The 27,855-nt window shown below is 35.9% G+C and overlaps 1 non-coding gene across 1 annotated transcript; it reads left to right on the plus strand.

The window, feature by feature from the left end:
- The first annotated feature begins 21,057 nt into the window (after positions 1 to 21,057).
- On the plus strand, positions 21,058 to 21,165 carry LOC148575907 (small nucleolar RNA R71). The gene has a single exon (XR_015904145.1). It is a non-coding gene; the product is annotated as a small nucleolar RNA R71 (small nucleolar RNA).
- The last annotated feature ends 6,690 nt before the right edge of the window (positions 21,166 to 27,855 follow it).

Below are 27,855 nucleotides of genomic sequence, written 5' to 3' on the forward strand. Positions count from 1 at the left end.
CAAACAATTTATTTAAGTAAAAAACCCTATAAAATAGCATATCCTTCCTGTATTAAAGCTTCAAAAGATGCAAAAGATATTTTTTTTTTTTAGGATATCTTCTTTTAAGACACTTGTCTTAACCAGCAGCTGCCAACATCCATCTATACCTATAGATTTTAACAGGCCTTCTACACCAAAAACTTGCCCAAACTTAATTTTACTTCATTAGTTACGGAACAACAATGAACATATATTCTGAATTTAGTATTTTTACATTCCTTTCCAAATTTTTTTCAAAAATGAAACTAAAGAACTGATATTATAACTTTGACTAATGTTGGATCAACCCTACAACTTAGGTTTATGAAATTCAAAGCAAGAAAACTAATCAAATGGTTACTAAATATCAAATTCAAAGAACAACGTTAAGAAATCAATCTAATTCAAATCAAATGAAAATGAAATGTTAGAAGCTTCATCTAGCTTACAAACACAAAAATCTTGAATAAATCTAGTGATATATTATACTCATTGCAATACTAGTGACATTTTTTTTTTGGGTTAAGAGAAAGAATAGAAAAATTAGTAATTATCGCATGGCTTTGGTCCCTTTGGTGCATGAGCTTGATAAGTTGCATCTGTAAGGTATTTTAGTATACACAATTATATACACGACAAAAAAAAATATTAAAACATATATATATATATATATATAATAAATTAAAAAAGAAAAAGAAAAATAGTTTAATTAGTTTGCATTACATCTAGGGATCACAATGAGACTGGAGACAGAGTAAGAGTGAATCCTCTCCGATGACAAAAAAATAAAAATAAGAGGATCAATTATTTCATCCCAATCGTTAAAATTATGATATAATATTTTAAAAAATAAAGTATCTTTTTTGTCCCAACGTTTCAATCTTCTTATTTAAGTCCTTAACATTTTAAAATTGGCTCAATGTTATCCTATTCTTAGGGATCCATTAACAAAATTGACGGCGGAACAAAATTGAGACGATTTTGAAACGTTAGGAACTTAAATAAAACGAAAATGTTGGGGACAAAAATAATACATAGAAATAAATTTTAATTTTATCTTTCAATAATATCAATTTTTTACTGTATATAATATTCAATTATTTTTTAATCACATCTAAGTAAATTACACTTAATCACACTACTTTCATTCTAAATAAATTTTGAAACGTTAGGGACTTAAATAGAACAATTAAAACTTTGAAACTTACTCCAAACGTTAAAAATAAAAATAATACTTTACTCTATTTTAAAATAAAATTAAATGCCATTTTTTCTCTTTTATTTTATTACCTTTTACACGCTGACTACATCTGCATTATTGCTAATACCACCACTTTTTACCATCATCTTTTCCATGATTCCTTAATTAAAATAGGAGAAGTGTTAGGGTCAACAAATTTTATAATTTGTCGTTATTAATTAGTTATTATTAATATTTTTAATGATATAAAATTACATTTAATAAGATAAAATTATTCATTTTTCTTTTACTAATTAAATACTACCCAAATTTTAATAAAACTGCTCCCTCCAAAACTTTCTCTTAAAATAGACCAACGGTCAAAATTAAAAAATAATTTTTACTTAACAAAATTCAACGTCATTTGTCTTTATCTTATTTTCTTCTCCTTCACACACTACTGATCATTTGCAGCGGTAACGGCAATACGATTCTGTTTTACCTACCATCATTTTTTCCATGATTCCACAATCCATTCCCCATTTTAATAGAACACTACCATATACTTTTCCAACAAGAATCTTTCGTTTTTGGTGTGACATCTCCAGCAATTATTATTAATCCAAGCGTCATCAATTTTTTGTAAAGGAAAAAAGTACTAGAACAAAGATGAATATATGAGATTATTGATTTTAGTCGTGGCCAATTCAATTTTCTTGATTAATAAATATAAATTAAAAACTGAATTAAGCTAATTAAAGTTATTAAAAGAAACTGGAAATGGAGTTCCATCAAACAAGGCGAATAAAATCATAAAAAAGATGGTGGTGGAACTGTACGGCGGTGATATTGGTAATAATGTAGAGGTAGTCACTAGTCAATGTATAAAGGACAAAAACACATAGCATTGAATTTTGTTTTAAAAAGTTATGATCCGTCACACTATCATTTGATTTTTATTATACATTATTGGTCATATTTTGCTTTTATTTACCTTAATTTTAATTTTGTAACCAACAAAGTTAATGGTCGTTATTTTTATCTTAATGATCAAACAGGCGTAACTTTAATATTATTCGTCAATTGTATATTTATAAAAGGTACCTTTTATATTTCAACTAAAAATATAGTCATATTGTCAATATATATATCTATAAACTATTCACTAACATTCTATATTTATAAAATTTTTATTTCTTTTAAATATTTACTGATTTGATTGTTACAGTGTCTTTTGTAGATATTTACCCACAGTATTCTTTAACATTCGAATTATACTCACTCTATAAAAAAAAAAGAATATTACAACATCATAAAAGACAAATTATACTTCAAAAGTTTATCCACACAAAAATATTTAGCACTAACTATGAGATAGATAAACTAATTTTCTACTCCACCAAAATTTAAAATATTTGAATTAGTTTCAAATTCTTTAATCAATTTCAAAAGTTCAAATCAATTTTCAAGTAATATCTACATATTTTAACAATTTATGTATTCTAAAATTTTTAAATATTCAACTTTTATTCAAAATTGAGTTTCATAGGGTCATATAACATTCATTGAGAACTTTATAAATAATTCAATTATATTAACAAAAAACTATTGATACTAATATTTAATTTATTATACTTTTTATCGATAATTCGAATCTCAAACACATGTACTTCAAACTCCTAAAAAATTAAATAAATCAATGTATATCATTTACAATATTTCTTTACTTTCATGTTCTTTAATTACTTCTTGTGTTTTATATAGTTGTTGCTAGAATATTCCAAAATTAGGGTATACAATTCTATAAATTTTTTTCAAAAATTATTCTTAAAATTTGATAAATCACAACTTCAAATAAAAAATATGAACATCACTTACTAATTATCTCTCTAACAATTTTTCAATTTTAACTTATATATGAACTCATTTATCACACATGACAAAAATCCAAACATATAATTTTTATATGGTATTATAATTTTATTATCAATTTCTACATGGCATTATAATTTTATTATCTAATTTGAGAACTTGCATAGTATAATAAGAAGCAACTTTTACAAAATTATAAACACTACACAATCAGAGACTTCTCTACTAAAACTCAATTTGAATCATTTCATTTTTTGAATTAATGAGATAATATTTCTTTGATTCTTTTGATGCTAACAACATCAGATAGATTTATATATACATAACCTAAAGTTTTCTGCTTGTAACCTGATAATTATAAATATGGCCAACAAAATCGTTACTCAAAATTTAAAAGTGATAAATTCGTTATTGCATTATGATGAAGCAAACCGAATTTAGAGGAGGCGCTAAGAAATTGCTCGATAACATTATATTAATTCAATTTCTATTATTTATTTTATTACTAATATAATATTTTTTTCGTACAACCTTTATAAATTTAAATCTATTTTTACATAAACTTGAATTGTTCAAAAATAACTTTATGTCATTTAATTGATTATGTTAATTGTATATTTTTTTTACAGAAGTTAATTGTATATTCTTTATTTTTTAACTATATTTTTTTTACAGAAGTTAATTGCTCAATAACATTTCATGTTACTAAATTTTATGTTATTAGCTATATATGATTAATGCAGAAAGTTAAACAAAAAATAGATGCAAACATACAAATTTATTATTATTGTACGAGAAATATGTCTTATTGACCTGTAAGGACTAAAGAACATTTATTGATTAATTATTTTATTGCTTGATTATCAAGTTAATACAGGTTAAAAGCTCAAATATTAACAAATGAAATTAAGTAATTCACATTAAATGTACATCAATTGGCATTTTATATGACATTTATATTATTTTTTGTCTGCAATTATTAATTTTTAAAGTATATTTTTTTATTTTAAATTCTTAGTTTTACATAATATGTTATTTAATAGATGCTGTAACTATATACATATTTATTATCTCAATTTATATTATCATATCATAAGAAGTTTATTATAAAATAAATATTTAATAATTAATTATTTTGGACGAGCAACTCATCACTAAGTTGTTATGGATTGAAAAAATTTTCAAGACAATTGATCAATATATCCTTGAATCATGCAATCGATTTTGTCAACATATCTACACCTCCAAACTTTTCAATTTGTATACAATCAAATGATATACGCATGCCATGAAAAATTATTCTCGAGCGAAAAAGTATCCCCCATACAATTGTCTTGATCGAATAACTCTTATCACTCAATTATTTTTTGAATAAGTGCCGACATAATAACTCGACTAAGTTTGGGAGTTCGCTATATTATCATTACTCCTGTTATCTTTTAACCGAGTTATAATTTATTTTACTTTTTAGGCTTAGTTTGACCATAAGATCAGCAGACAAAATTTGGAGGTTGTAATCCATTATATTATAACTCGGTTTTTATTATATATTATTAGTCATAACTCAGCTTTATTATCTTAATTTTAATTTTGTAGCTGACAAGCTTAATGACCATCATTTCCATTTTAATGACCAAACAATCATACCATCAATATCATTCATCAATATTATGCGTATGAAAGACACTTTTTATATCTCAACTAAAGATATACTCATATGATTGGTTCTATGATATCTATATGTCTATAAACTATTCACTAAGATTATATATTCACAGAAATCTTATATCTCTAAAATACTTACTCACTTCGAGTATTAGGATATCTTTTGTAGGTATCCACCCATTATATTTTTGGCATTTGAGTTATACTCACTCCATACAAAAAAAAATGTATTACAACATCATTAAGGACAAGCTATACCTCGAAAGTTTATCACACAAGAACAAGTTATGTTTTGTATTTAATCATTGATTTGATTTAGTTATTTTTAATGGTTAGGATAAAACTGATAGCACAAGTTGAGAGTAAGAACTATGAGAAAAGTCAATTGCAAGCAAGTTAGTGTAGTTAAGGGTTGTTAGTGTAAAACTCAGTTAATTAATAACTAATTAATTCATAAATTAGAATTTTATCTAGAGGGTTAAAAATATAATTTTTATGGCTTATTATGATAGAGGAAATTAAAACGAGAATTTTGATACCAATTTTAAAGAAATCGGCCTAAGATTGGACCGAACGGGCCAAACCGAACTAACCGGACCCATATTGGTTCCTTGACCCAACCAAACAAAACCTAAAACCCTAAAAACAGCACTCTCTCTCCTCTCTAAACCCTCAAATATGCTGAAATAGAGTAAGGGAGGGGAAGAACACTCTTCCAAAGTTCTAACTCTCACTTGATCTTCAAACCACCATAACTTTTAATCTGGAGCTCTGATTGCCGCACCGTTTACGGCCACGCGTTCACCGCGACGAGCTCTACAAAATCCACTACTTTGTTCTTGAGGTAAGCTACGATTTTAGTCCAATTTTCTCAGCCCTAAAATTCAAATTTTTGGGAAAGAGTGTTGAGATTTTGGGCTCTTTTAGCCCTAGTAGAATTTATTGGTTTATGATCTTTGGATATTGAGTTGTTGTATTTGGATGTGATAATTGTGGCCTAGGTAGTGTGTATGTGAATATTGAAGCTTGATTGAGGTCTTGGAGAGTTTGGAATAAACTCTTGTGTGCTAAAAATCTGTTCTTGGAGATGTTGAACCTTTGAGAGCTTGTGAAAAAGTGATTTGGAGGTGTTCCCGGTTAAGCGGAAAAGCGGCTAAGGTATGGTCTCGGTTTCCTGTATCTAAAATGTAATGTGGTGTGAAAACTTAGACTAGAGGCCCTAAGATAGGGTTTGAATGGTTGATGTTGTTGAATGGTTGAGATAAATTATGTGGTTATGTATGTGATTAATGAATATTGATGTTTTGATGGGATGATGCATGAGAGATATACATGTTTTGATATATGCTTAATGATTGATTGAGGTTGAATTGTGGATGAAGCCATGTTGATGGTGAGGATGATATTGATTGTGTATATTGATGGTTGATTGAAAATGGTATTGTTGGGAATTGGGATGAGAAAATATGTATAATATGATATTATGTTTGAAGTTGAGTTACTTGGTTGAGATTGGTTAAAATAATGGATTGGTGTGTTATGATTGACGTTAGGATTTTTGCTAGTAAAGAATTTTATAAAAATAGTCGCGTTGTAGATATAGATTCTAAACCAACAGAAATTCTTTCGTGCAAACATTTTGGTTTTCACAAGTAACAAACCCCTAAATAAATTGATAACCAAAGTATTTAAACCTCGGGTCGTCTTCTCAAGGAACTGCAGGGAAGTATGTTCTTATTGTTGGTTATGAAGATTGTAAATCGGGATTGTGAAGATGAGGAACAAGTAATTTAAATTACAATTAAAATAGGTAAAAGACTGTAAAATAAATAAATAACTGTAAAAACATACTTTTGGCAAGGTGTGAGAAATTGGAAGTCCTATCCTAGTTATCCTTATCAATGATGATGAAAATTGAACCTTAATTTCACTTATTTAACCTTTGCTAGAGCAAGGGAAGGTCAAGTGACTAATTAGTTAGATCCTCAAATCCTAGTTAATCCCTAAGGAAAGATTGGGATTATTGAAGTTCAATTCAATTAGCAAAGATAACGATTATCAATCATGTTGAGTTTGATAACTCCTGAGTTACTGATTTCTTAACCAAGACCAAAAAGGGAAAAGTAAATCTACTGGAATAAAAATGTCTTCAGATTGGAAGCAACAGTAATATAAATAAAAGAGAGCAATAATAAACTGAAATACCTCAAATAACATTAATCAAAAGAATAATCTGTAACATAGAAGAATTCATAAATTAAATTGAGAAAATAAATAAAAAGAAATATTGAACCTGTGATGAAGAAGAAATAATCCTAAATCCTAAACCTAAATCCTAAGAGAGAGGAGGGAACCTCTCTCTCTAAAACTACATGTAATCCTAAAATTGTGAATATGAAAGCATGATTATGAATGGATGCATTCCCCAATTTATAGCCTCTAATCTGTGTGTTCTGAGCTCCCTGCGATTTCTGTTACGTTCAGGCCGCGGGCAAGTGACGCGGAGGCGTCGTCTACGCGTCCGCGCGGATTGAAGTTCGCAGATGCGATGCGGGCGCGTCATTCACGCGTTCGCGTCACCTAACTTCGGGGAAGCTATGGCAAATTATATATCAAATCGAAGCCCCGGACGTTAGCTTTCCAACGCAACTGGAACCGCGTTGTTTGGACCTCTGTAGCTAAAGTTATAGCCGTTTGAGTGCAAAGAGGTCAGGCTGGACAGCTTAGCAATTTCTCCAACTTCTTGTATTCCTTCCACTTTTGCATGCTTCCTTTCCATCCTCTGAGCCATTCCTGCCCTGTAATATCTGAAATCACTTAACACACATATCAAGGCATCTAATGGTAATAAGAGAGGATTTAAACATAGAGAACTTAAGGCCAAAGAAGCATGTTTTCAATCAAAGCACATAATTAGGAAGGCAAATGTAAAACCATGCAAATAGTATAAATAAGTGGGTAAAGAGTTGATAAAAACCACTCAATTGAGCACAAGATGAACCATGAAATAGTGGTTGATCAACCTCCCCACACTTAAACAATAGCATGTCCTCATGCTAAGCTCAAGAGAAACTATAAAGGAGTGAAGATGAATGATAGAATGTATGAAATGCAATCCTATCTATATGAATGCAACTACATGCTAAGATGTTTCTACCTACTTGGTTAAAAGTAAATAAGTTCTCCAAGACAAATAAAAATCAAATTCCACTAATTCAAATTATATAATAAAAGACAAGTAAACTTGTAAGAAGATAGCTCATGAAAGCAGGGAACATAGAATCAAGCATTGAACCCTTACTGGTAGTGTATATCACTCTAGTTTCTCAAGTGTATAGGGTGATTCACTCTACTCTTCTCTAATCATGCTTTTTAAACTTTGTTCTTCATCTAATCAATCAACAAATATTTAATGTACCAATGCAAACATCATGAGGTCTTTTTAGGGTTGTAATGGGGCTGAGGTAAAGGTAAGAATATATGTATGGCCAAGTGAGCTTTATAAAGTGAATTCTTGATTAGTCTAAGATCTCACCTAACATATACATACTTTATATAATTTAAAAATACTTTACCTAGCTATCCAGATTTTTTCCACTTTTGTATTACATGCTCAAGTATCAAACTTATTTTTTAATTTTGTCCCATGTGCATTGATTCTTTTTATTTTGCATTTGGGGTAATATTATTTTTCTTCTCTTTTCTTTTCTTCTCTCTTTTTTTTTTGTATCCCCTTATTTAATTACTTAATATATATATATTTTTTCAATGCACATGGTAATTTAATTATTTCACATGAGCATGCTTCCCAAATTTTCAAATAACTTATTCAATTTGATTCTCTAATTTTTCATATCATCCCATGTTCCCATAAAATTCCCCACACTTAAATTATACACAATATCTATCTTAAGCTAACCAAGGACAACTTGGGATTTTTATTTTATTTTTCTGCTTAAGGCTAGTAATGTGGTTTATAGAACAAGAGGGGATTAAAGCTCAAGGGGGTTAACAAGGGTAATGTAAAAGGTACGCTTATTTGAGATAAGTGAGCTAATAACAAATAATGGCCTCAATCATATGCAAGCATGTAAATACACTAAATAATGGACATATAGAATGGAACGAAGCAAAGATTACAATTATAGAGAAGAAAATACACAAGAATAAAAATTTATGGTTAAATAATGTAACCATATAAATAAGCTCAAAATCTCACAGGTTGTGTGTTCTTAGCTTTTTAAACTATGTTCCAAATACAACTTCAAACAAGTTTTAATAGAAAAATTTTTAATTTAATTTAGTGAAATGCTATAAAAAGTTTCTTAAAAAGAAAATGTTACTTCAACCAAGTGGTAAAATATGCACAAAATCAAACAAATATGCAATCTATTATGCAATGCAACAATGAACTAATAAGAAAAATAAAACAATGGTGTTTGAAAAGAAGGTAGCTAACCCCTGGAAGTCGGTATCGACCTCCCCACACTTAAAGATTGCACCGTCCTCGGTGCATGCTGAGATGTGCAGGTGGACGGGCTGTTCCAACTGGCGCTTTTCTCCAAAGATTGTGCAGATGGACTTGTCTTGTTTCCCCATGTAAACGTCTTCCGATTCCCTTCCGGGTGGCCATCCTGAAAGAAAAAGGGAAGAAAAGTAACCCAGAAATAGAGATAAGAAAATAAATGAAGTATGGGTGGGTTAATGCCAAATGAAAAAGGGTCTCATTTACATGGAAGCTTCAACATGTACGTGAAAAAATAATAGAAGCACATGGCATACCAATGGTGCAAAATTTGCAACAATGGGAGAGAGAGTGGGGAAGGAGAGATAATATAAATTCATGTCAATGCAAAAGTAATACAGATATAAAAGATCGGCATTGATTTAAATAATATTACTCAATCAGAATTAAATAAGTCACTAAGCACTAAGAAAATACCAGAAAAGATGTAACAGTTGAATAAGAACATTTGAACACCAATGGTAAGATAATAAATTTAGAAAAGAAAAAATAAAAATATGCAATGAATGAAAGTATGCAAATAAATTAAATAAAATAAAATGAAAGTGAAAAAGGATGAGAAGTTAAAAAGATAAAGTAAGAAAGAAAGAAGAAAGAAGAAAAGATGGAAGAAATTAGGATTGGGGAAGAAAAGATAAGATATTTGGCTGATCTGGATAAGCTGTGTGCCGCATGTGACACGAACGCGTGAGTGACGCGGTCGCGTGGTGCGCGATAAGGTCAGGTGACGCGGACGCGTGGGTCACGCGATCGCGTGGCCTGATTTGTGCGATTGGCGCGAGTGCAGCCTCGCGTTTGCGCAACTCTCTGTTCGAAACTCTTTTTGTCAAATTTTTGGGTGACGCGGTCGCGTGGTTGACGCGATCGCGTGGATGGCCTTTCTTTTAAAAATGACGCGGACGCGTGGGGCACGCGTTCGCATGGTAGGGCTTGTGCTTCTAGCATAAGTCCAGCCCAATTCCAGCTCAACTTTCGGCCATACACCCTTGTTACGTCGATTTACAGGGCCACGCGGTTGCGTGGGTGACGCGGACGCGTGGGGAAGCTATTTTGCAACTGACGCGGCCGCGTCGGCGACGCGGTCGCGTGGGCATATTTGTGCTTAAGGCACGCCTCCAACCACGCTCTCGCGTGACTCTCTGTTTGATTCTTTTCTTCCAAAACGCACTAGTGACGCGGACGCGTCAGCGACGCTGCCGCGTCGCGTGCGTGTTTTTTTTTATATGCAATATGCAGTATGCAGAATGTAAAATACAGATGTGCATGTTATGAATAAATCCAGGTTCAATAAAAATAGAATAAACTCAAAAATAAACAAAATGAAATAAAATTAAAACTGAAAAAGGAACGATCATACCATGGTGGGTTGTCTCCCACCTAGCACTTTTAGTTAAAGTCCTTAAGTTGGACATTTGATGAGCTCCTTGTTATGGTGGCTTGTGCTTGAACTCATCCAGGAATCTCCACCAATGTTTGTACTTCCAGTAACCTCCGGGGTCCCAAATTAGACGTGGAAAGTCTTCAAGCAAGTTGAAGCAAGTGACAAGGCCCCAAGAGTGTTGATTGCCAGAATGAATTCTGGGGTCCCAAACTTTGCTTTTACACCTGTCCTTTTGTTGATCATTATGATTCCATCCGGGTAGCAAGCAATCTGAATTCTCACTAAAGCGGCCAAACAAATTCCTAGACCCATTCAGTTGAGCTTTACACCAACCTTTGCATTTAAACTTAAAGCTTCCAACCATAATGAACCTTGCAGGACAATTCTTACCACTGGCCATCTTTCTCTTACTCTTTATGCCACAAGAGCTCTAAGTTGACCATCCGTCTCTAGTAGCCCATATTCAAATGGAATTAGAAAGCTAAGGGATATGAATTTTACCCACTTGAATGTTGTGAAGGATGATGGCAACTTAGGGGGAGGTATTTTTAACGAAATTGCAAGCTCCACTTCCTTGTGCTCTTCTCTGACAACTTCCACCTCTTTGCAAACTTCTTTAATTTCAACCTCTTTATCTTGGTAGATTTCTTCCAATTCAGTCTCTTCTGCACTACTTACCAAAGGCATAGGAGGTTGTGCTTCTTCTTCTTGAATTTCCATCTCTTGATTAACCTCTTCAAAGTCTTTAGCCATGATATGCCTTGGAGGTTGTACACCCTTCTCAACATCAATTTCAAACGTCTTTGAAGGAGGCTCTATAACTTGACTTTCCCATGGAGGTTCAGCATCTCCTAAGTCTGCAACCACTTCTTCCTCCTCAATAGCAGGCGTAGCTTCTTCCAATTGTTTCAATATAAAATCGTGCTGCTCACTGTCCACCGGAGTTTCTAATATCTCCTTCATACTACGTTCTTCATTAGATTACCCACATGAGGCCATGGGGGTTCCTTGAGTGTCCGAACGTCGGGAAGGTAATCAATTTATCGCTTGATCCAGTTGGCGAAGGGTTGCTTGAAGTTTTGCACATGTTTCCGTGAGACGATCCATTGATTCTTGTTGCGCTCGGCTATCATAAGTAGGATCATAGTGCTCTTGGATTGATGGATATGGAGATGGCAAATATTGAGGTGGTGGTTCTTGGGAGTAATTGGGTTGGAATTGGGGTGGTTCTATATATGGTTCATATGGCTCATAAGGTGGTTGGTGTGGTGGATACGGGTTAGAATAATGTGATGATGTCTGGTAGTAGGGGGCTTGTGAGTATGGTGGTCCAAAGCTGTGTTGAGGAGGCGGTTCATAATCATATGGTGGGCCTTGTTGGTAACTACAAGGGGGTCCACTATAGTCATCATTTTGGTATGCATCACAGAATGGTTGTTGGTTATAGTGCATTGGAGGGGGTTGTTGCCAAGAGGATTGATTAAATCCTTGTGGCTCCTCCCATCTTTGATTCTTCTGACCTTGATGCATGTTCCTGTTATAACTTTCACTCCTTTCAACAATATTAGAACCAAACTCAAAGCGAGAGGGGTGAGGATTCATAGTAGCTAATGGAAATAAAAAGAGAAAAATAAAGACAAATAAACAAGTAAAAAAAATATTTACAATAACCAATAATAAGGCACACGATTGCAGTTCCCCGGCAACGGCGCCATTTTGACGTTAGGATTTTTGCTAGTAAAGAATTTTGTAAAAATAGTCGCGTTGAAGATATATATTCTAAACCAACAGAAATCCCTTCGTGCAAATGTTTTGGTTGTCACAAGTAACAAACCCCTAAATAAATTGATAACCGAAGTATTTAAACCTCGGGTCGTCTTCTCAAGGAACTGCAGGGAAGTATTTTCTTATTATTGGTTATGAAGATTGTAAATTGGGGTTGTGAAGATGAGGAACAAGTAATTTAAATTGCAATTAAAATAGGTAAAAGACTGTAAAATAAATAAATAACTGTAAAAACATACTTTTGGCAAGGTGTGAGAAATTAGAAGTCCTATCCTAGTTATCCTTATCAATGATGATGAAAATTGAACCTTAATTCCACTTAGTTAACCTTTGCTAGAGCAAGGGAAGGTCAATTGACTAATTAGTTAGATCCTCAAATCCTAGTTAATCCCTAAGGAAAGATTGGGATTATTAAAGTTCAATTCAATTAGCAAAGATAACGATTATCAATCATGTTGAGTTTGATAACTCCTGAGTTACTGATTTCTTAACCAAGACCAAAAAGGGAAAAGTAAATCTACTGGAATAAAAATGTCTTCAGATTGGAAGCAACAGTAACATAAATAAAAGAGAGCAATAATAAACTGAAATACCTCAAATAACATTAATCAAAAGAATAATCTGTAACATAGAAGAATTCATAAATTAAATTGAGAAAATAAATAAAAAGGAATATTGAACCTGTGATGAAGAAGAAATAATCCTAAATCCTAAAACTAAATCCTAAGAGAGAGGAGGGAACCTCTCTCTCTAAAACTACATCTAATCCTAAAATTGTGAATATGAAAGCATGATTATGAATGGATGTATTCCCCCACTTTATAGCCTCTAATCTGTGTGTTCTGGGCTGAAAAATGGGTCAAAAGCAGTCCAGAAATCGCTCCCTGCGATTTCTGTTACGTTCAGGTCACGGGCAAGTGACGCGGAGGCGTCGTCCATGCGTCCGCGCGGATTGAAGTTCGCAGATGCGACGCGGACGTGTCATTCACGCGTTCGCGTTGCCTAACTTCGGGGAAGTGATGACAAATTATATATCAAATCGAAGCCCCGGACGTTAGCTTTCCAACGCAACTAGAACCGCGTCGTTTGGACCTCTGTAGCTAAAGTTATAGTTATTTGAGTGCGAAGAGGTCAGGCTGGACAGCTTAGCAATTTCTCCAACTTCTTGTATTCCTTCCACTTTTTTATACTTCCTTTCCATCCTCTGAGCCATTCCTGCCCTGTAATCTCTGAAATCACTTAACACACATATCAAGGCATCTAATGGTAATAAGAGAGGATTTAAACATAGGGAACTTAAGGCCAAAGAAGCATGTTTTCAATCAAAGCACAGAATTGGGAAGGCAAATGTAAAACCATGCAAATAGTATAAATAAGTGGGTAAAGAGTTGATAAAAACCACTCAATTGAGCACAAGATGAACCATGAAATAGTGGTTTATCAATGATTTTGCTAAAAATGTTAACATATGAGTTGAGGAGGCTGGAAGTTGATTTTTGGTTGGTTTTGAAAGGGCTTGAAATTAGTTTGTTTTGAAAATGGGACTTTGTGGTTTTGTATGAAAATGTGGTTTTTGGGCTTACTTTGACGGAGCATATCTTGGTCTCCGGATCCCCGATTTGTGTCAAACTTATTTAGAAATAAAATTGGATCCGAGATGTGTATGCCGTTCGAAGAACAATGGAAAATGACTTGAAACGAGAAAGATATGCCCGTCGGAAGATTGGGGGTTTGAAACTGGAATTCTGCAGTTTTTTAACTTAGTAAAATTTTTGGCAGATCGTACACCCACGCATACGCGTGCCCGACGGGCACGCGTCACTGTCAAATTCTCACTCCCCATGTGTGCGCCTGGCCGACGCGTATGCGTCGATGTGTTGATTCAATTGCCCAGCCAAAGTTCCTGAGAGTTGTGCGGGTATTGTGCTGGTTTTGTGCGTGGCGCACAAAACGCACCCACGCGTACGCGTGGCTGATGCGCAGGCGTCACTTTGCTTTTCTCCCATCCACGCGTGCACGTGGGCGAAGCGCACGCGTGACCCTATTTTCACCCCAAGGTTGATTTTTGAGTTTTTAAAGCCAAATTTCAGACTTCTAAGCCTCCGATCTCACCCCTTATGTCTTAAATCCTTGTGATATGCCTAGCAATGGGGAAAAACTAGGGAATGTAGTAACTTGTGGATGAAGTAAGGGGAGAATTAATGATGAATGATGATCAAAGATCATCTTATGAGATACGGAGGTTGATTGTGGAAGTGCTTTATATGCCATGAGCCGAAGGGCTGTAATTGTTAATAAATTGGCTGGTATGGATTGTATTATGAGCCGATTGGCTGAGATATTGCCGAATTATGGATGAGCTATTATTGAATTATGGCTGAGTATGATTGCATATATACATATTAAATGAAATGTGAATGTTGTACTTCCACTATCTGAGATACAAGTTTTCCTGGGTGAAAACAGTGGCTAGCCACCACGTGTTCCAGGTGGAGACTCGATACTCTACTGACCCTATGTCGTAAGTGTGGCCGGACACTGTGAAAGTTCTGAATGAGCTCGCTCCCGTGGATAAACACCAGTGAGGGTGTTGTGAATATGTATTGATGATTATGATTGGGTATAACTCGAGTTGAGGATACACGACATAGGGACAGTCTAATGGTTAGCTACCAAGACTTGTCGGGTTGGCTTTATAACTGACAGATAAGACTCATCAGCCACTAGGATAGCCATACATCATATGCATTATATGTGAATTGTTTGGAATGCCTACTTGACTGCATAATACTTTCTAATTGTATAAATGTTGTATCTGCTTCCTATTTGTGCATTTTCGCATTGATATAATTGTGTTTGCAATATCGAACTAATAATGGTAGTTGGGAGGTTCGCAGGATTTGGAAAGGGGACTATTCGTTAGACTGAAGATCTTTAGTCAGTTGCCATTATGGTTTAGTCTGTTTATAAGCGTTGTTTTATCTGTTGGAAGTTCTAGGATTGCCTTTGGCTTTCCAAGGACATTACATGTTAGATATGTGGGTACCATTACCATACTGAAAACCTCTGGTTCTCACTGGTGCACGAAATTGTGATACATATCCATGGCTTCAAAGGCCTGGTGCTCTGATCTAGTTTTATTGTCTGTCACAACTTCGATACAACTAACCAGCAAGTGCACTGGGTCGTCCAAGTAATACCTTACGTGAGTAAGGGTCGAATCCCACGGAGATTGTTGGTATGAAGCAAGCTATGGTCACCTTGTAAATCTCAGTCAGGCAGATATAAAGTGATAATGGTGTTTTCGAATTTTAATTAATAAAAGAGGGATAGAGATACTTATGTAATTCATTGGTAGGATTTTCAGATAAGCGAATGGAGATGCTTTTCGTTCCTCTGAACCTCTGCTTTCCTGCTATCTTCATCCAGTCAGTCTTACTCCTTTCCATGGCTGGCTTTATGTGATACATCACCACTGTCAATGGCTACTTTCGGTCATCTCTCGGGAAAATGATCCAATGCCCTGTCACGGCACGGCTAATCGTCTGGAGGCATCACCCTTGTCAATGGCTTCATCTTATCCTCTCAGTGAATAATATGCTCACGCACCCTGTCACGGCACGGCTATTCATCTGTCGGTTCTCGATCATGCTGGAATAGGATTTACTATCCTTTTGCGTCTGTCACTAACGCCCTGCAATCGCGAGTTAGGAGCTCGTCACAGCCATTCAATCATTGAATCCTACTCGGAATACCACAGACAAGGTTTAGACTTTCCGGATTCTCTTGAATGCCGCCATCATTCTAGCTTACGCCACGAAGATTCTGGTTAGGAGATCTAAGAGATACTCATTCTAGCTTATTTCATATAGAACAGAAGTGTTTGTCAGGCACGCGTTCATAAGGGGGAAGAATGATGAGCGTCACACATAATCATCACCTTCATCAAGTTCTTGGGTGCGAATGGATATCTTAGAAGCGAAATAAGAAGAATTGAATAGAAAACAGTAGTACTTTGCATTAATCTTTGAGGAACAGCAGAGCTCCACACCTTAATCTATGGAGTGTAGAAACTCTACCGTATGAAAATACATAAGTGAAGGTCCAGGCATGGCCGAGATGGCCAGCCCCCTAAAACGTGATCAAAGGATCATAAGGTAATCCAAAGATCCAAAGATGGTCAAAAAGACTAGTAAAAGGTCCTATTTATAGTAAACTAGTCACTAGGGTTTACATGAGTAAGTAATTGATGCATAAATCCACTTCCGGGGCCCACTTGGTGTGTGTTTGGGCTGAGCTTAAGTGTTCCACGTGCAGAGGCCATTTGTGGAGTTGAACGCCAGTTTCTGTGCCAGTTTGGGCGTTCAACTCTAGTTTTGGATCCTTTTCTGGCGCTGGACGCCAGATTTGGGCAGAAGGCTGGCGTTGAACGCCAGTTTACGTCGCCAATTCTTGGCCAAAGTATGGACTATTATACATTTCTGGAAAGCCCTGGATGTCTACTTTCCAACGCAATTGGAAGCGTGCCATTTTGAGTTCTGTAGCTCCAGAAAATCCACTTTGAGTGCAGGGAGGTCAGAATCCAACAGCATCAGCAGTCCTTTTTCAACCTCTGAATCTGATTTCTGCTCAAGTCCCTCAATTTCAGCCAGAAAATACCTGAAATCACAGAAAAACACACAAACTCATAGTAAAGTTCAGAAATGTGAATTTAACATAAAAACTAATGAAAACATCCCTAAAAGTAACTAGATCCTATTAAAAACATACTAAAAACAATGTCAAAAAGCGTATAAATTATCCGCTCATCACAACACCAAACTTAAATTGTTGCTTGTCCCCAAGCAACTTAAAATCAAATAGGATAAAAAGAAGAGAATATACTACAAATTCCAAACTATCAATGAAACAGAGCTTCAATCATATGAGCGGGACTTATAGCTTTTTGCCTCTTGAATAGTTTTGGCATCTCACTTTATCCATTGAGGTTCAGAATGATTGGCATCTATAGGAACTTCAGATTTCGAATAGTGTTATTGACTCTCCTAGTTCAGTATGATGATTCTTGAACACAGCTTCTTTATGAGTCTTGGCCGTGGCCCTAAGCACTTTGTTTTCCAGTATTACCACCGGATACATAAATGCCACAGACACATAATTGGGTGAACCTTTTCAGATTGTGACTCAGCTTTGCTAAAGTCCCCAATTAGAGGTGTCCAGGGTTCTTAAGCACACTCTTTGTTTTTGCTTTGGACCTTGACTTTAACCGCTCAGTCTCAAGTTTTTACTTGACACCTACACGCCACAAGCACATGGTTAGGGACAGCTTGGTTTAGCCGCTTAGACCAGGATTTTATTCCTTTAGGCCCTCCTATCCACTGATGCTCAAAGCCTTGGGATCCTTTTTATTTGCCCTTGCCTTTTGGTTTTAAGGGTTATTGGCTTTTTCTGCTTGCTTTTTCTTTTTCTTTCTATTTTTTTCTATTTTTCTTTCGCCCTTTTTTTTTTTTTTTGCAAGCTTTGTTCTTTGCTGCTTTTTCTTGCTTCAAGAATCATTTTTATAATTTTTCAGATTATCAAATAACATGTCTCCTAGTCATCATTCTTTCAAGAGCCAACATATTTAACATTCTTAAACAACAACTTCAAAAGACATATGCACTGTTCAAGCATACATTCCGAAAACAAGAAGCATTTGTCACCACATCAATATAATTAAACTAAGTTCAAGGATAAATTCGAAACTCATGTACTTCTTGTTCTTTTGAATTAAAACATTTTTCATTTAAGAGAGGTGATGGATTCATAGGACATTTATAACTTTAAGACAAAGTTACTAACTACTAATGATCATGTAATGAAGACACAAACATAGATAAGCACATAACATAGAAAACGAAAAACAGAGAAAGTAAGAACAAGGAATGAGTCCACCTTATTGATGTCCTTGAGCTCTTCTATGTCTCTTCCTTGTCTTTGCTGCTCCTCCTTCATTGCTTTTAGATCTTCTCTGATTTCATGAAGGATGATGGAGTGCTCTTGCTGTTCCACCCTTAGTTGCTTCCAATAATTGTGTGGAAGAAAATGTATCCCCTGAGGTATCTCAGGGATCTCTTGATTCGCAGTCAAATGTTCTACCACTGAGCTATAGACCCTTTATGGAAGCTTTTGTCTTCCCTTTCCTCTTTCTAGAGGCCTTTCTGGCCTTAGGTGCCATCAATGGTTATGGAGAAAAACAAAAAGCTATGCTTTTACCACACCAAACTTAGAATGTTGCTCGCCCTCGAGCAAAAGAAGAAAGAATAGAAGAATAAGAAGAAGATATGGAGGAGATGGATGGGAGTGTGTATTCGGCCATATGGGTGGGATTGGGTGGGAGAGAGATGTTGAATTTTGAAGGTGGTGGTTGTATGGATGTGAGTGGTAAATGGAAAACAGAAGGGATGATCATGAATGGGAAGAGAGATGATGAGGTAGGTGGGGATCCTGTGGGGTCCACAGATCCTGGGATGATCCTGTGGGTCCACAGATCCTGAGGTGTCAAGGCATTTACATCCCTGCACCAAATTAGGCATGTGAAATGCCTTTGCACACAACTCTGGGCGTTCAGCGCCAGGTTGGTGCCCATTTTGGGCGTTCAACGCCCCTTTGCTGCCATTTCTGGCGTTGAACGCCAGAACCATGCTTGTTCTGGGCGTTCAGCGCCAAGATGCTCCCATTCTGGGCGTTCAGCGCCAGAACTATGCTCTGTTCTGGCGTTTGAACGCCAGACAGATGCTCCTCCAGGGTGTGATTTTTCTTCTGCTGTTTTTGATTCCGTTTTCAATTTTTATATTTATTTTGTGACTCCTCATGATCATGAACCTATAAAGACACATAACTAAGAAAAATATAGTTAGATAAATAAACATTGGGTTGCCTCCCAACAAGCGCTTCTTTAATGTCAATAGCTTGACAGTGGGCTCTCATGGAGCCTCACAGATGTGCAGAGCTTTGTTGAGACTCTCCAACACCAAACTTAGAGTTTGGATATGGGAGTTCAACACCAAACTTAGAGTTTGACTGTGGGGGCTCTGGTTGACTCTGCTTGGAGAGAAGCTTTTTCTGTTTCCTCTCCATGGTTGCAGAGGGAGATCCTTGGGTTTTGAATACAAGGGAGTTCTCATTCCATTGAAGGACTATTTCACCTCTGTCAACATCAATCACAGCTCTTGCTGTGGCCAGGAAAGGTCTTCCTAGGATGATGGATTCATCCTCTTCCTTTCCAGTGTCCAAGACTATGAAATCAGTAGGTATGTAAAGGCCCTCAACCTTTACTAATACGTCTTCTACTTGTCCATAAGCCTGTCTTCTTGAGCTGTCTGCCATCTCTAGTGAGATTTTAGCAGCTTGCACCCCATAGATTTCCAGTTTCTCTATTACAGAGAGGGGCATGAGGTTTATACCTGAACCAAGGTCACACAGAGCTTTAAAGATCATGGTGCCTATGGTACAAGGTAATATGAACTTTCCAGGATCCTGTCTCTTCTGAGGCAATGTCAGTTGATCCAGATCACTTAGTTCATTGATGAACAAGGGAGGTTCAACTTCCCAAGTATCAATGCCAAACAATTTGGCATTCAGCTTCATGATTGCACCAAGAAACTTGGCAGTTTGCTCTTCAGTGACATCCTCATTCTCTTCAGAAGAGGAATACTCATCAGAGCTCATGAAGGGCATAAGGAGGTTCAATGGAATATCTATGGTCTCTAGATGAGCCTTAGAGTCCTTTGGTTCCTCAGAGGGAAGCTCCTTATTGATCACTGGACGTCCCAGGAGGTCCTCCTCCTTGGGATTCACGTCCTCTTCTCTCCTCAGAGGTTCGGCCATGGCGCTTATGTCAATGGCCTTGCACTCTCCTTTTGGGTTCTCTTCTGTATTGCTTGGGAGAGTACTAGGAGGGATTTCAGTGATCCTTTTACTCAGCTGGCCCACTTGTGCTTCCAGATTTCTAATGGAAGACCTTGTTTCATTCATGAAACTTACAGTGGCCTTAGATAGATCAGAGACTAGATTTGCTAAATTAGAAGCATTTTGTTCAGAGTTCTCTGTCTGTTGCTGAGTTGATGATGGAAAAGGTTTGCTATTGCTAAACCTGTTTCTTCCACCATTATTAAAGCCTTGTTGAGGCTTCTGATCCTTCCATGAGAAATTTGGATGATTTCTCCATGTTGAGTTATAGGTGTTTCCATAAGGTTCACCTAAATAATTTACCTCTGCTATTGCAGGGTTCTCAGGATCATAGGCTTCCTCTTCAGAAGATGCCTCTTGAGTACTGTTGGATGCAGCTTGCATTCCATGCAGACTCTGAGAAATCATATTGACTTGCTGAGTCAATATTTTATTCTGAGCCAATATGGCATTCAGAGTATCAACCTCAAGAACTCCCTTCTTCATAGGCGTCCCATTACTCACAGGATTCCTTTCAGAAGTGTACATGAACTGGTTATTAGCAACCATGTCAATGAGTTCTTGAGCTTCTGCAGGCGTTTTCTTTAGGTGAATGGATCCACCTGCAGAAGTGTCCAGTGACATCTTTGATAGCTCAGATAAACCATCATAGAATATATCCAGGATGGTCCATTCTGAAAGCATGTCAGAAGGACACTTTTTGGTCAACTGTTTGTATCTTTCCCAAGCTTCATAGAGAGATTCACCTTCTTTCTGTCTGAAGGTTTGAACATCAGCTCTAAGCTTGCTCAGCTTTTGAGGAGGAAAGTACTTGGCTAAGAAAGCCGTGACCAGCTTATCCCAAGAGTTCAGGCTGTCTTTGGGTTGAGAATCCAACCACAATCTAGCTCTGTCTCTTACAGCAAAAGGGAAAAGCATGAGCCTGTAGACTTCAGGATCTACTCCATTAGTCTTAACAGTATCACATATTTGCAAGAATTCAGTTAAGAACTGAAAAGGATCTTCAGATGGAAGTCCATGAAACTTGCAGTTCTGCTGCATCAGAGAAACTAACTGAGGTTTCAGCTCAAAGTTGTTTGCTCCAATGGCAGGAATGGAGATGCTTCTTCCATGTAAATTGGAATTAGGTGCAGTGAAGTCACCAAGCATCTTCCTTATATTATTATTATTTTCGGCTGCCATCTCCTCTGCCTGTTCGAAAATTTCTGAAAGGTTATCTCTGGATTGTTGTATTTTAGCTTCTCTTAATTTTCTCTTCAGAGTCCTTTCAGGTTCTGGATCTGCTTCCACAAGAATGTTCTTATCCTTGCTCCTACTCATATGACAAGGAAGAATGGACAGGAAAATGATAATAATAATAGAGATCCTTTATACCACAGTATAGGGATCCCTTTGTGAGTGGAAGAGAAGGGGGAGACAAAGAATGTGATGTAAAGGAAGAAATGCAACTGTACGAATGGAAGAGATGTGAGATGAGATGTTAGGATATGAATGAATAAATAGAATAGGATGGGGGAGGGATAATTTTCGAAAATTATTTTGAAAAAGAGTTAGTGATTTTTGCAAATGGTTTTTGAAAAATTGTTAGTAATTTTCGAAAATTGAGTTTTAAAAATTAAAATAATTAATAAATTAAAAAGAAATTTTGAAAAAGGGGAGAGATATTTTCGAAAAATGAGAGAGAGAGAGTTAGTTAGGTGGTTTTGAAAAAGTTAAGAAACAAACAAAAAGTTAGTTAGTTAGTTGAAACAACTTTTGAAAGGATAGGAAGTTAGGAAGTTAGAAAAGATATTTTGAAAAGATATTTTTGAAAAAGATAAGATAAGAAGATATTTTTGAAAAGATATGATTGAAATTAGTTTTGAAAAAGATTTGATTTTTAAAATCACAATTAATGACTTGATTCATAAGAAATCACAATATATGATTCTAGAACTTAAAGTTTGAATCTTTCTTAACAAGCAAGTAACAAACTTCAAATTTTTGAATCAAAACATTAATTGATTATGTTATTTTCGAAAATTTGTGAAAAAGATTAAGAAAAAGATTTTTGAAAAATATTTTTTTGAATTTTCGAAAATAACTAAGAATTTTGAAAAAGATTTGATTTTTGAAAAAGATTTTGAAAAAGATAAGATTTTCAAATTGAAAATTTGATTTGACTCATAAGAAACAACTTGATTTTAAAAATTTTTGAAAAAGTCAATCCAAATTTTCGAATTTGATGAGAGAAAAAGGGGAAGATATTTTTTTGATTTTTGAAATTTTTATGAAAAACATGAAAACTATGCAATGCATGAAATTTTTAGATCAAAACAATGAATGCATGCAAGAATGCTATGAATGTTAAGATGAACACCAAGAACACTATGAATGTCAAGATGAACATCATAGACACAATTTTGAAAAATTTTTAATGCAAAGAAATCATGCAGGCAAGGTTGTCAAACTCGCGAGTCTAGGTAAACTCGTGGAACTGACCTAGACTCGACTCGTAGACTCGTACGAGTTTATCTGTTATACATTTTTTATAAAAAAAATATATATATCATGTATAATATATATATTTACTCAGATATAGACATTCAAACATAACAATTTCAACATCAAAACACATAATAAATTAACATGATACTACAATTACAAGTTACAACAAGTATGTATCTAGTTCAACATAAAACACACAATCACACAATCAAAGCTTCATAAGAGTTAAGATACAACCAAAAAACAAAATAAAACAACAAAATAAAGTCTAAAACTCAAATCTCCAATATCTTCATCTTCCATGACATCAACATCATCATCTTCACCATCTTCATCAGATTCATCGTTTCTTTCAAGCTCAGGTTCAACACGGCCAACAAAATCAACATCATCATTCACATGTTGGTCTAGGAATACTAGGAAGTGAAGACCCTGTCCCTGCAACATTCTCAGACATTTTGTATTTTTATCCCTAAAAATCAACAACCCAAATAATAAATTCAGATTCAGATTATCCACTATTCCACTAACTAAATTCAGATTCAGTTGATAAATAATATTCAGATTTCAGCCTTCAATTGCCAAGTGATCCACTAACTAAATAACTAACAGTTTAACATTAACGTCTAACAACTAACAAGTCCACTAATCCAGAACCAATCAACCTAGTATTATCTATTGATATCAAATATCAGTAGTTTTGAAAAAAAAATTAATTAAACCAGACAACCAGTAAAGTAGTAAACCACACATTTTAGTTTTTTTTTATACATTACTAACTTATTAAAGCATGAAGCAACATCAGTTTAATTTTTTTTCCATCATATCAAATCTCATTAACCAATTCTGTGTATGATTTAAACTAAACTAAAATCAGAAAGTTTAATATCAGAAGTTCAGAACTAAAATTGCAGATTTCATACCAAATTAACAAAATTGTTAATATTTAAATTTGTTTAAAGAAATTACCTTGGAGAATAGGGGCAGAATGAAGCAGATCGGTAGTGCAGAATAGGGGCGACGAACAGGGGAGACGAACCGCGAACGCAGTGAAGCAGAAGGGGGATGAACAAAGTGGAAGTAGATCGCAGACCAGGGGCGACGGCCGACGAACGCAGAACAGGGGCGATGAACAGCGTGCCGTGAATCGTCGAGTTCTCCGACGTGGCTGGTGGGCTAGTGTCGGCGATGTAGCACGAGGAACCTTCACCAGCTCAGCCTTCAGCTTAACCGAGGAAGTGAGGACATGAACGATGGGGGGTGGTGGGCTGGTGGGCGGTGTCGGCGATGTACCACAACTGACGACTCCACCAGGAAAACTGGTTAGGCGAGGCAACAGGCGAAGGATCCGTCCGGCCTCTGGCGTGGTGGTGCAGACAATGGTGGATGGTGGTGGTGGCGATTCGGCGAACGTTGGAGAAGAGAGTGACTGAGTGAGGGCTTGGAGTAGTGTGCGCCGTTTCAAATTAGGGTTACTGGGTTAGTGATGGGTAGCTGTAGTTGCTGGTTTTTTTTTTCCCTCAAAACGACGCCGTTTTGGCGAAAATGAGAACCGAATTCAAACTCGCTGACTCGCTCTCAAACTCGCGAGTTTAAGCGATTCTGTCCGAGTTTAGCCGAGTCTACCCGAGTCTACCCAGAAACGAGTTTGTATCCGAGTTAACTCGATTCCACTATCTAAATTCGTAAACTCGTACGAGTTTACGAGTTAACTCGCGAGTTTGACAAACATGCATGCAGGACACCAAACTTAGAATTCTTTAATGCTTACGCACTAAGAATTCAAGAATACATATGATAAACATGAAAAGACATAAAACAAAAAATCATCAAGATCAAACAAGAAGACTTACCAAGAACAACTTGAAGATCATGAAGAACACTATGAATGCATGATATTTTCGAAAAAATGCAAGATGCATATGCAAGTGACACCAAACTTATGATATGACTCAAGACTCAAACAAGAAACAAAAAAATATTTTTTGATTTTTATGATTTTCTAATTTTTTTTTATTTTTTTTTTTCGAAAATTATATGAAAAAGAAAAAAATAAGGATTCCAAAATTTTTAATATGAATTCCAGGAATCATGCCATGTTAGTCTAAAGCTTCAGTCCAGGAATTAGACATGGCTCACTAGCCAGCCAAGCTTTCAAAGAAAGCTCCAGTCCAAAACACTAGACATGGCCAATGGCCAGCCAAACTTCAGCAGATATGGATACTTTTCATGTATAGAACAACTAAGTGTGTGAGAATCTCTTCATTTGTGATGGTAAGTTGAAACCCCAGTCCAAAAATTAGACATGGCTTACAGCCAGCCAGGATTCAACAAATCATCATGAAACACTAGAATTCATTCTTAAAAATTTTGAATAAAATTTTTTTGAAAACATTTTTATTTTTTTTTTCGAAAACATATGAGAGATTTTTGAAAATATTTTTGAAAGATTTTTGAAAATAAAATAAAAAGAAAATTACCTAATCTGAGCAACAAGATGAACCGTCAGTTGCCCAAACTCGAACAATTCCCCGGCAACGGCGCCAAAAACTTGGTGCACGAAATTGTGATACATATCCATGGCTTCAAAGGCCTGGTGCTCTGATCTAGTTTTATTGTCTGTCACAACTTCGATACAACTAACCAGCAAGTGCACTGGGTCGCCCAAGTAATACCTTACATGAGTAAGGGTCGAATCCCACGGAGATTGTTGGTATGAAGCAAGCAATGGTCACCTTGTAAATCTCAGTCAGGCAGATATAAAGTGATAATGGTGTTTTCGAATTTTAATTAATAAAAGAGGGATAGAGATACTTATGTAATTCATTGGTAGGATTTTCAGATAAGCGAATGGAGATGCTTTTCGTTCCTCTGAACCTCTGCTTTCCTGCTATCTTCATCCAGTCAGTCTTACTCTTTTCCATGGCTGGCTTTATGTGATACATCACCACTGTCAATGGCTACTTTCGGTCATCTCTCGGGAAAATGATCCAATGCCCTGTCACGGCACGGCTAATCGTCTGGAGGCATCACCCTTGTCAATGGCTTCATCTTATCCTCTCAGTGAATAATATGCTCACGCACCCTGTCACGGCACGGCTATTCATCTGTCGGTTCTCGATCATGCTGGAATAGGATTTACTATCCTTTTGCGTCTGTCACTAACGCCCTGCAATCGCGAGTTAGGAGCTCGTCACAGCCATTCAATCATTGAATCCTACTCGGAATACCACAGACAAGGTTTAGACTTTCCGGATTCTCTTGAATGCCACCATCATTCTAGCTTACGCCACGAAGATTCTGGTTAGGAGATCTAAGAGATACTCATTCTAGCTTATTTCATATAGAACAGAAGTGTTTGTCAGGCACGCGTTCATAAGGGGGAAGAATGATGAGCGTCACACATAATCATCACCTTCATCAAGTTCTTGGGTGCGAATGGATATCTTAGAAGCGAAATAAGAAGAATTGAATAGAAAACAGTAGTACTTTGCATTAATCTTTGAGGAACAGCAGAGCTCCACACCTTAATCTATGGAGTGTAGAAACTCTACCGTATGAAAATACATAAGTGAAGGTCCAGGCATGGCCGAGATGGCCAGCCCCCTAAAACGTTATCAAAGGATCATAAGGTAATCCAAAGATCCAAAGATGGTCAAAAAGACTAGTAAAAGGTCCTATTTATAGTAAACTAGTCACTAGGGTTTACATGAGTAAGTAATTGATGCATAAATCCACTTCCGGGGCCCACTTGGTGTGTGTTTGGGCTGAGCTTAAGTGTTCCACGTGCAGAGGCCATTTGTGGAGTTGAACGCCAGTTTCTGTGCCAGTTTGGGCGTTCAACTCTAGTTTTGGATCCTTTTCTGGCGCTGGACGCCAGATTTGGGCAGAAGGCTGGCGTTGAACGCCAGTTTACGTCACCAATTCTTGGCCAAAGTATGGACTATTATACATTTCTGGAAAGCCCTGGATGTCTACTTTCCAACGCAATTAGAAGCGTGCCATTTCGAGTTCTGTAGCTCCAGAAAATCCACTTTGAGTGCAGGGAGGTCAGAATCCAACAGCATCAGCAGTCCTTTTTCAACCTCTGAATCTGATTTCTGCTCAAGTCCCTCAATTTCAGCCAGAAAATACCTGAAATCACAGAAAAACACACAAACTCATAGTAAAGTCCAGAAATGTGAATTTAACATAAAAACTAATGAAAACATCCCTAAAAGTAACTAGATCCTATTAAAAACATACTAAAAACAATGTCAAAAAGCGTATAAATTATCCGCTCATCACTCACCCATGCGGATTTTGTGGTTTTCAGATGTAGGTCGTGAGGCTACTCGCTGAGGCATGCTGGAGACTTCTGGTTTAGTGAAGATCCTTGGTTCTCGGGACTTTATTTTGGTTTTATGTAGATGCTTATTATCTCCACTAAATAAATATATGCTGTTGACTCTTCTTAGAGGTTGTTTTGGAGAACAAGTTTTGGTAGTTTGTCCTTGGGGTTTCCCTTGAGTTTCTTACTTTATGTTTATATATACATGTATACTTTTATGCTCGGACCGGTTATCTTCACAAACCGGGTCTTGAGTTTTGATATTCGTATCTTTGGCACTCTCTTGTTATAGATTCGCGTTAGTCTATCCTTTATCTGTTTCATTACGTTATCGATCGGAGTGTTGTGCTCTTCAATTTAACGGTTTTGTTTTATCCCTTTTCTTCAAAGGCTCCTAGTTATAAACATTTTTCACAATACTATATGTACTAAATTTTATTTCTATAGGTCTTAATACCTTGCCACCTCTGTCTTATGACTTAAGCATAAGGCTTTGTGTGGTAAGGTGTTACAGTTAGAATGAATTATGGGTTGTTAGAGTTGGTTATGACAACTGGCACTCCAACTCTCTATAAATATCAGGACAGTCACCTAATTGCAATTAGTGTGTGTATCATTTAAATAGTTAATAAAGATAAAAAAAACTCTTTTCCTTTTAA

Source organism: Arachis ipaensis, chromosome B1, assembly GCF_059453495.1.
Source record: "Arachis ipaensis isolate K30076 ecotype BB chromosome B1, ASM5945349v1, whole genome shotgun sequence".
NCBI lineage: Eukaryota > Viridiplantae > Streptophyta > Magnoliopsida > Fabales > Fabaceae > Arachis > Arachis ipaensis.